The 9265-nt window shown below is 46.9% G+C and overlaps 1 long non-coding RNA gene across 1 annotated transcript in view; it reads right to left on the bottom strand.

Annotated features, from left to right (window-relative positions):
• Positions 1-285: 285 nt before the first annotated feature.
• LOC146752270 (uncharacterized) overlaps positions 286-9265 on the bottom strand; it is a 31798-nt gene continuing 22818 nt past the window's right edge. Inside the window, exons 3-4 of the long non-coding RNA XR_014940702.1 lie at positions 1124-1538; positions 286-778 (exon numbers count right to left, since the gene is read on the bottom strand). This is a non-coding gene — a long non-coding RNA (uncharacterized LOC146752270). The remainder of the gene's footprint in view (positions 779-1123; positions 1539-9265) is intronic.

Here is a 9265-nt window from a genome sequence, read left to right as displayed (position 1 = left end):
AGGAAACGTGTCATCATCTGGAGCTATTACAAACAGAAAAAGGTTTTACCCAGCCTGAGATCCCCAAATACACAGGAAACAGATTAGTCCCATCTGAAATCTTGTTGCCCATTTCTAGCTGGAGCAGCACAGTCAGCCTTCAGAACCCTGCTGGCTCTACCAGGACCCTCAGTTTCGCTCTGCTTCCTTCTTTCCACCACTCCCTTAATGGGAAAGAGCAAAGACGAAGCTTCTCACAGTATTTAGCAAGAACATAGACATGATGCAATGGCCCAGAACCAGGACTTTACAACTCATAATTTAAGTTTACTAATCAGGACAATGCAAATTACAGTTTTGATTGGGGAGGCAAAGGAGGGTGGGGGAGAATTAGGGACTTTCAGCAGCTATAGCCTCTAGGTCAAACAAGGTGTTTCCATTCACTTGAGTCATTTTTTAATTAAAAAATTAACAACAGCTACAAAGCAAGGGAAATCAATGGATAAACTTTGTCTCCATTGGGAAAGCCATGTGATTTTACCAGTGAAAGTAGCAGGCTACCAAACAGCTGAGGTTTTACTGGGCTCATCCTTTGCCTCCCTGGGGTTTTTGTCTTGGTAGAATTGGAGATTTTGCTTATATGTCTGTGCTCATCACTGGCAATGCACAGATCTTTTCTGGGAAGCCTCAGACTTGTCACACACGTACTGTAAACCCACCTGTACCTGCACAAATCCAATGACCCCGGACCATGATGAGTTTACTCTTCATGCACAGCCACCCACTTTCCAGAGAGCACCTGTGAGACACAAAGAACCACCAGTGTCAGCTTGCAGTTTTGACAACAACCAAGAGCTACACTTAGTAAAGAGAGGCTCAAGACTAGAGTGAAAAAGGGTTGCATTCCCACCCCAAGTCTCTGATCTCAGGTCAGGGGGAGCTCATAGCCTGGACAGATAAAAACTAACTTGCACAAAAGGCACTCAGCCATTCACACACACATTATGAAGAACTTTAGTTTTTGACAGCCCATGATTCTGGCATGGTGAGGACTCCAGAAATTATAATTTGTGAGACACTGGGAAGGAATTAGTCCCAGGAGCAGCAATACCCCAGCACTAAGCAAAATGGAGACACAACCAACCTTAGACAGTTACAGGGATGCCAGGATCGCCTTTGTATCACTCTTGGAGCCAAATTCATGCCTGCTTTGCCCGATGTTCATTCCACATAAGTGCCAAATGACATTAACATGAAGGCTCCCTGAAATTCCATCTCACTAACATTTAACAACAAGCTATTGATTTGTGTCTGTCTCGTGTCAAGAGTTGTCAGCAAGCTGCTGTGAAGGACATGTGAGTAGAGCACGGCACTCCAGAAACATTCAGCAGCCACTGCAGCTCCCAGAGAGATCTGCACTTCAGTAATCCAGACGATTCCACTTTCCCAAGCCAGACAGCCGACTGATCCCATAGTGTAGAGCAGGGCTGAACTAAAGTGCTTTGTCGTGCTTCATTACACAGCGTGCTTTCAGGTACAGCTGAACACCTTCACATCATCTGGAAACAGCAAAACAACAAAGGAAAAACAACAGAAATGCATTAGTCTGGATATTGTCCTTAGTTAGAGGCACAGCAATACATAGCTTCTTGATCCTTCTTAGGGAAATCGCTGCAATATACAGATCTCCCTAGGAAGTGTTTTGCTCTTGAAACGTTGCAAAATTCTTTGAGAGTGTGAATTTATTAAAAAATCACTTCTTTTCTTGGTTTTGAAAAGAAGGAAGAAAAAATGACCTGAAGTCCTTCTATATCTCTCTCTTTAACTGTATTGACAGTTTGTCTTTATCTCCAGAGACCAGGGTTAAAGTTTCAGCTCAGTCACAAGTTCAGGGCTTGATGGAATTGCTTCAGTTCTTAATAATTATTTGTCCACATTGTAAAACTATTACCCCCCCCAATCTGCCTCCATTAGCCTCCGTTGTTTGGCCAAGGCAGCAGGCTGTATGGCTGACACCTGAAGCACATGCTGGGCTGGGCCGGTTGGGCAATGCAGGCACTGCCCGTACAGAGCTTCCAGCTCAGGAGTACTGTGTGCTTTGGGGGGAGAGAAAAAGATTAATTCCATACAAACTTTAAGAGGAGTGATGACCTTATTGACATATTTCCCAGCAGCTCCTGTGTACAAACTATTCTTGGCACTGGAGAAAATCAAGGTCATATCATGCTTAGATTGTATCTAATTAATTTTTCATGCTAAAAATGTTTTCCAAGTCAGATGGCTGATATGTGGTTATTTAGAAAGCAGAATGAGTGGACAGGAAAAAAAAACAAAGCCCTCAACTTTGTTCACTGAACAACCTTCTACCTATGGCCTTGCTCACCAAATTGTGTTTGGTACTTTTGAACAGTGAAGGAACTACAGAGAAGAATGAATCTTTAGGATTTTAATATATCTATTTCTGTGGCCTTTGGAGTTATCTTTTACTATTCAAGCCAAAACTCTCCAGGGTAAAACCCCAAAGCACAAAATGCTGACCTCTGTGTTACCTTCTGTTAGGTAGGAGAATAGCAAAAGATAATGAAAGACCTTTGAGTCATTCATCATCATCATCATCATCTATGAGGGGCCATGGAGGAAGATGCACAGGGAAACCTGGCGCCCAGCTCTGCATGGCTGTCACCTTCACGTCACAGTTTGCTAACAGGTGAAAGTCGACCATATCCTGCCAGGACAGCTCAGCACGGACAGGGTGTGCTGCAGAACCAACAGAGCAGCAATCAGAGTATATTTGCCTGTGCTGGTGCAAAGAGGGGCAAAGCACCTGCACCCCCCGCCCCATTCCCCACCCAGGTGCAGCTCAGGCTTGTGCAAGTGCTGCAAAGGCTTTTCTGCCCTGCTCCTGCCAGGCAGCATTTGCCAGAATGTCACAGGAAAAGGAAAGTAAGTGCTTCTTAATTATAGCCCTTCTCTTGTTTGACTCAGGGGTTTTATTAAAAGGGAAAAAGTACAGAGGGGCAGCTAATCAGCTGCTCCTAACAAACGAAGGTCTGGAGATAGATTTTTCAAGTGATTAGTGGTACAAACATGAATTTCACAACTCAAAACCCATGCATTTGCATCCAACAACTACCTTCCTTAGACAAGAAAGGATCAGAGAGGGACAGCTGACAGCCAATAAAGCCTCAAATGCCACTGGCTGTATTACCAGAGTACACAGACTTAAAAAAAACCCCATATTTTGCAGCTCTGCTTCCGTAGTCCAAATAGCTCTGCAGGTTCCATGCGAGGATTTAATTAGAAGCAAAAGCCTTCGGTGTACCTTTGTGCATACAACTCTTGCATGACAAAATATCACTTGCTGGCCAAAATGCCACTCAGCAGCATCTCAGCACTGCCACTCCCATGCTCAAGTTAGAAGCTCTAATGACAGCAAACAGCTGCCAGCAGCTGAAATAGGGAGTGGAGCAGCTCAGGGACAGATGATACAGCCTGAGGGGTGCTGTCATAAGCCTGGTGGCAGCAGAGAGCTTAGAGGCAGGCCATGCTTCTTCCCTACCTGCCCCTACCCGGAGGTGATGTGTGCTTGCAGCTGGGGATAGCAGCATCAGCAGGGAAAACTGAGCCACAGAAGCTGAGGTGAGAGAACCTGTCCTACAGAACACAAACTAGATTTAGCTTAAACCTCCACAAAGCACAGCATTAAAAAAACAACACTCATTCACGACTCGTTGCCTGATATTATGAAGGTGAAAGCTGTACAGCATTCACAAACGACTCCCATTTTGAGCAATAGGGAAACAACTGTTGCACCAGAGTGAAGTTGAACAGAGCAGTGTGAATCTCTGTATCTCCAGCAGCCACAGAGGGAGACGTGAGCTGATGTTCTTCCTTTCTTCACACTTGATTCCATGAGAGTTTCTGGTGGGTGTCAGCCTCTGTGCCTTCACCCTTTCCCAGCTCTCCAGTGCAGCAGCTCTGAGCTGAGGGCACAGCAGTCACAGCACTGCTGCAACACTGCTCCTTCTGCTCTCTGTGCTCTCATTACAGAGCACTGCAGACATTCACTGTGTAACCACAGCCTGCCGCTAACGGGGAGTTTGCCACCCATGAAATGCCAGGACTTATAATTAGTGCAGTCCTGCACTGTAACTGAACCTGCCATCAACAGTTAATTATAACTGCTGACCGTGGAAGCACGAATTAAAGCACCATTCATACATCATACAGATCAACATGAACTATCCTCCACCTATAGTGAAACCAAGCACCAGCAACAGAACCTGGAGGCAGCATCCTCCTCTGCCCTGCTCTCCCCTGTGCTCATTTCCAGGTGCTGCTTCCTACCACCAGGCCCCATCTCCACGGCAGGTGCCCCATCACACCCCACCCGACAGGTCCCTCTTGGACAGACTCCATTTCTGCGACACACACATTGAGTTACAGCTTCCTGAACCCCAAATTACCCCAGACACTGGGGCACTGCATCCAATTGAGGATGCTTCTCCTCCTTACACAGCTACAAAACCACACAAGTACACCTGGCTACATATGGGACATGAGAGTAAAGGCTGACCCCTGTGCTTACACAGGCTCACAGATAACCACCCCGCAGTTCCCAGCAGCATTAACTCACGCCCCGTGTGTGCACAGTGTGATCAAGATATGAGAAGGAATGCATTGCATAAATACACATTTGTCAACGGGAGCAGAACAGCTGAGACCAATTCTCATTTTGGCTTCTGCACTTAGATGTGCTTCGTAGATATCTCCCCTCGGCAAACAATTCGATCCATCTCAATTAAGCAACACAAGGTAATCTTCCTTTTGATCTAATTGCTCCCCTCCTGGCAGATAACACATGTTCAAAATGTTTTCAAAACGCACTCAAAAGATTTTTAAAATAGGAAGATTTTTAAAATTAGAACAAATCTCCTCCTAATGGGTTCAGAACTACGTGCTGGGAGCCTTGCAATGCATTGATTTTTGGTACTTGATTTAGAAAGATTTCCAAAGTACACCAGCAGGAATTCGAGCTGTTATTTCCCACTAAACTCTGATGGACGTGGGCACTCAGATCCCCCTGCAGACCATTCTGCAGCCATTCTCCTCCCCACATGCGCCCAGATGATGGATGGTGCTGGTGGAGCAGCCCATGGGAGCACAGCTCACAGCTCACCCAGCAGCACAGCTCCAGAGCAAAGCAGTGGGGAAGGTTGCAAATAACAGGCCAGAACAAGAGATACAGGGAAAGAAGGCAAGCAGAAATATGGATGCTGCCCAGAGGACAATGCTCGGGAAGATGGAATGCCCAGCTGTTCGGCTCCATGTCCCAACAGCTTTGCTCACTGCTGACTCTGTCAGATCTGACCTGACAACTTAAAAGCTTTTCCCCACCAGCCAGAAGTTCCCACAAGGTAAAGTATGGATTTACGTACAGACAAACCTGCCAAACATAAAGTAAAGCTCTGCTCAGAACTTCTGCATTCTCCTGTTACCAGAAGGCAGGTGGGAAAGCACAGTCCAACATCAGCCCATTAATGAATGTGGTTTCTCCTCCCATCTCTTCAGTCTCCCTCTCCTTGCTAAACCTCCTCAACACTGGATTTCATGCCCAGGCTCTGCCATGAAGCAATAGCAGTGCTGATACCTCCCTGGGGAAGAGCTGAGGAGCATTTAGCACAGGGCAGCCCAACACTCTGAGCAGCAGTGCCATGCTGCAGTGCCATGTATACACGTGTGTGTAAGGAGAGCAGCAGCAGGTCTCCTCCCTATGCTCCCCCAGAGCTGAGACAGGCCGCCTGCTCTCGCACACATTAGCTAAAGCTCATGCACCACATTCTGGAAAGCAAATGCACCAAACTGTCAGCGCTGCCATAGGAAATTATCACATGCCATCTTTGCAAGAGTTAGAGTAATTGTGCTTTCATGAGGCTTGGCTCTCCAAATTGCAGAGCTGCTGGCAATAATTAAGAGAAATGGCACACCAGCATTGTAAGGATTTAAGCTTCCATTAGCTGCTGAAAGAGGGTTTGATACAAGCAGTTGTTGCAGGAATCCTTCCTCAATAAACGATTCAAAGGGAATGATTACCCACACCAAGCCATGGAGCTGCACATTAGGCTGCAGCACTTGTCCCTGCTCACCCACAGCTCTGCAACCACTCAGCAATGCAGAGGATGCTAAAGCAATCAGCACATCCAAACTCCTACTGCAGCAGGTGTGCACCAGGACCCCAAAAACTGCCTTAGAAGTTTTACTTATCTGTACTTACATACTCAAAAACGAATAAGCCAGGACTTATATTCTTACTTCTCATGTCTGTGTTTTTATTAGTCTGCCCCCAGCTGAAGATGTTGGAACTAAATGCACGTTTGCCAAGGACCTACCACACTGTGATACTATTAATACAATGCGTATATCAGTGTGTGCAATGCAACATAACACTGTATTAAATCCTTTAAGAGCAGAGTATTACCAAAGAAATGCAGGACAGAAAACGTGCCCTCCCAGAACAAGGATGGTATTCACAGCACACACTGCAACAAGGGGAACGCTGCATATCACCGGATTGGCCGGGACACACAGAAGTGCGTTTATGAGCTACAGGGAGATACTGAGTACCTTTAAATAGCAAAAGCAACAATAATGTTAAGGACCCCCAGCAGTGGCTTTATCCTTACAGCTTCAATGCTCAGTATCACAGCTCCCATTCGGTGAGAAGCAGGGTGCTGGTGCCACCTGCTGTCTGCTCCGTGCTGGGCAGATCAAATAATGCAGCAAACTCAGCCGCTTCCTACCCGAATCACCCACACTGCGCCTCCTCTGAGCCCTTCATACCGACAGCTGAGCCCTGCCATAGGCCCTTGGGCTGCTGCCTGGCCACAGCCTGGGTCTCACAGCAGGTACGTGACAGCAGTGCACTGTCTCTACAGGTATCAAAGTTAAGTGTCCTAACCCAGGTCTGGCAAGTATCCAGCAACGTCCACCACTCCTCAAATTACCTATAGATATGTGTGTACAGCTCTGATTGACACGGCTTTAAGTTAGAGTGGAAAACATATTATATAGGTCAAAACGTCAAGTTAAACCCAAGGGAACGGTACCAGAAGGCATAGCTCTGAGATCACCCACTAAGCAGATGCTTTAAGGCATCATACCGTACATCATCTCCATTGCAACACCAAGTGAACTTAATTGGAGGCTGGTCAGCCTGCCCACTAACACACACTGCCCCTGGGATTCAGCGAGCAGCACCTCTGCTAAATTGCTTACAGAATTAATGCCTAAAGATGATTGAGGATGGCTGCCAGCAATGCCTCTTTTATTACAGAACACACATTTCCAAATAGCTCCTGCCCATTTGTAATCCTTTTCCACCACACTTGCTCAACCCCCTTGAAAGCTCCAAACATGCACCAGCAGAATCTAGAGGATTTGCCTAATGGTGACATCACTGCAGAATTTACTCCAATACACTTTGATAAACAGCCAGGCTGGCTCTGTGACAACATCACAGCCATGGGATGGTGGCTAACAGCAGAATCAAGGTCAAATGTATCCCATTGTCCAAACACAGCATCACTTTGGCAAAGCCAGAAGAGCCAAACCAGCCTAAACGTGGGTCTGGACCAGAACACAAACAAGGATGGAGGCAGCCAGAACGGTGACTGCAGCTCTCAGACAGGTTTGGTTAGGTTTAATCAGATTGGCAGAGCCTACCAGTGGGTCCAGTTTCAGACAGGTTGGACCAAGTTTACCCAGCAAAACTTGGCTGAATCTGTCAGTGCTCACTGGAAACCTGAGTGTGAGAACACAGAAGGAGGATGGGGAGAGCTCTACCACAGGATCACCAGCCCTCCATGGGCAATGTGTGACACCTCCATGCAACTTCAGCCTCCCTGAAGTTCTCTGTTCTCTGGTGTTTGCTTTTAACCTGCAATCCCGTTCATTGCACTTTGCTGAACAACACTGGGAACCAACCCGCAAACATTCAGCAGGTGCAGCAGCCTGTCCTCATGGGGCTGGCTGCTCAGCATCCTCTCCAGCATCTCCCCACAATCAGCCTTTGGCTGCCCAAAGTAAATCACACTCTGGGAAAGCCCAGCTGTGTTTGCCAGGCACTCCTTCCCAAAATTCACAGCATCACGAAGTTCCCATTTTCCTTGCAACATGAACACCTGCTTATGCTCAGCTATTGCAAGCACAATTGGGAAGATAGGCTGGATTTCCTCCAAGGCTGCAAGTTTCTGCCTGAACACTGAATCCACATATTGGCCGCAAGAATCAATTTAACTCAAACCATCAAACCCAGCCTAAGCACCAACCGGCTGGTGAAGAAACTGGTTTTCCACAGGGCAGCTCCATTCGCTGTGACACTGAGTGCTTGTTACCCACATTCCTCTGCTCAAAAATCCTCTCTGAGAAAAAGAATATCACTGTTCATCTGTCTCAGAATTTGATGTGGTGTCAGTGGAAATGTCATTTCAAAAGGTCCTGACAGAGCCCTTGAGGAAGAAGGGCCCCAGCATTTGCAGCTCTTGCAGCAGCTGCTTTTCCATTTTGAGCAGGGTTTAAGATGGCTGGAATAGCCCATCTCTTCCCACCAGCTCTGCTTTAGAGCCAGTGTCAAAAGTTCATTTGCTAATGACGCCATCAGGAGGCAAATAATAGTTTAAATTCCTTGGGCTAGATTGTCTAGCTGGGGGATCTGAGCAGATCCCATTGACTGGACCCCAAGGACTTAATCAGTGCAGAATCCCACACTGGACAGCTTACACTTCTTTTACACAACTGCAATGGACCAACATGGTACATACTAAAAAATGTGTGCTGACTACTGCATACAGCAAATCCTCCCTTCATCGCAGTAAAGAAATAACTGACTTGTATCCCTGCTCCTCCAACCTCACACCTCCCCCTGCCCTGGGGCTGATGGCAGCAGAGCTGAAGGGCAGAGAGCACCCAAATCCCCTGGGTACAGATGCCTGGGGGCAGCTTGCAGCAACTCCAAAAAATGGCACAGCCGTTAATAGCAATACCAGGAGTGATGCTTTAGCATCTCACATAAGAGTGATTTATGCTTTTTTGCACAGCTTCCAAACTACAGGTTGGATGAAGCAGGCAGGTAACTGTAGAAATTAAGGAGCCTGCGCTTGCAGGAAGGCTGACTTGCAGTGTTTTCAGACTGGAAACACACAGAAGACCTCAGGGATCCCACAGGAGCAGCTAAGGCAGTGCAGCTTCAGTGGCTAGGCATGGTTTTGCCAAGCAGCTGGGTGATGTT

Source organism: Coturnix japonica, unplaced genomic scaffold (assembly GCF_054131305.1).
Source record: "Coturnix japonica strain WE unplaced genomic scaffold, WE-NBRP24 Scf048, whole genome shotgun sequence".
Lineage (NCBI taxonomy): Eukaryota > Metazoa > Chordata > Aves > Galliformes > Phasianidae > Coturnix > Coturnix japonica.
This window is presented reverse-complemented; position numbering and strand designations above follow the sequence as displayed.